The following is a 1,569-nucleotide window of genomic DNA, read 5'->3' as shown; positions in this document are numbered from 1 at the left end:
TCCAAATTAAAAAAGCACACAAAACCAAAACAATTTGTTTTTAACAACAACAAAAATCCTTATCTTTTCTCAGTTTTTCCTAGTGTAACTTCTATAAGTTAACAAAGGAATTTACCCCCACAATATTCTAAGAAAAAAGATGCAACTACCTTTATAAAATATTACATCTGTTAGTGAGGTCCTCAGCAAATTTATCCATTCTCTGCTGTTTTAGGTATATAGGAGGGAGCAACACCCATTGAACAAGATCAAGGAAATAAGCAAAATGTAGGCAGGCAATGATGAAGAATAAAGAAACATTTTAAAAATTAAAAACATCCTGGAAATAGGAACTTCCAGTTATAGACAGATGATTTCCTGCAGAAGAATACAACCAAAGTCAAACCTCAATGGATGGTTTAACAGAATGGACTGAACTGAAGATCAGTGAACCTGAAGATTGAGCAATAGAAATTACCCAATCTGAACAACAGAGAAAATACACTGAAGCACAAAAGAAAAAAAAAAAAAAACAGTACTTCAAAAACTGTGACACTGTAGCAAAAGATCTAACATCCACATCTTTGGAGTTCAGGAGAGGAGAGAATGGGTGGGGTTAAAAAATTTCCAAGGAGGAGTGACTGAAAAGATCCCAAATTTGGCAAAAGACATAGACTGAAAAACATGAGTAAACTCTAAACAGGATAATCCAGAATAAATCCACATCATAGTCAAGTTTATGACAGCTGTTAAATTTAAAAAGAAAAGAAAACTCTCAAAAGCAGTGAGAGAGAAATGAGACCTCACCCACAGGCAAGACCCAAGTCACATAGCAGCAGATTTCCCATCAGAAACTGGGGAAGATGGTGGCAAAAGACTTCAAGCATGTAAGTAAAAGAACTGTTAATCCAGGAAAAATACCCTTCAGAAATGATGAAGTAATCCAGAAATTTATTTTTGAGTGTTGAGGACAGTTTTTATTTTCAGAGATGGGTGTTTTTATTTTAAGAGATGCTGTGTTGCTTAGATTGGCCTAGAAATCTTGGGCTTGTGAGTGCATGGTTGTGCACACCTCTAATTTCAGCTGCTGTGGGGACTGAGAAAGGAGGATCTAGAGTTCAAAACCAGTCTTGGCAATTTAGTGAGACCCTGTCTCAAAAAAAAAAAAAAAAAAAAGAGTTGGGAATATGACTCAGTTGTTGAGTGCTCCTGGGCTCAATCCCTGATACCAAAACCAAAAAACAAAACAAAACAAAAAAAAAGCCAAAATTCCTGGACTCACATGATCCTTTTGCCTCAGCCTGCCAAGTACCTGTGACCATAGATATGGTCCAGTTCTTAAGATATTTTTAAATCAAGAGAAGAATCTGTCACCAGAATACCATGCTAAGAGTGGTTAATAGAAGTTCTCTGAACAGAAAGAAAAGGGAAAAAAGATATCTTAGAATATCAGGCCAGAAGAAAGAACACAAGAGACTCTTGCAATTTGTAAATCATGGTAGATAGTTGAAGCAAATAATATAACACTGTTGGTTGTGATTCTCAGTGTATGCAGAGAGAATTATATCATAAATAGGAAAATATAAAGGG

This window comes from Sciurus carolinensis, unplaced genomic scaffold (assembly GCF_902686445.1).
Source record: "Sciurus carolinensis unplaced genomic scaffold, mSciCar1.2, whole genome shotgun sequence".
NCBI lineage: Eukaryota > Metazoa > Chordata > Mammalia > Rodentia > Sciuridae > Sciurus > Sciurus carolinensis.
This window is presented reverse-complemented; position numbering follows the sequence as displayed.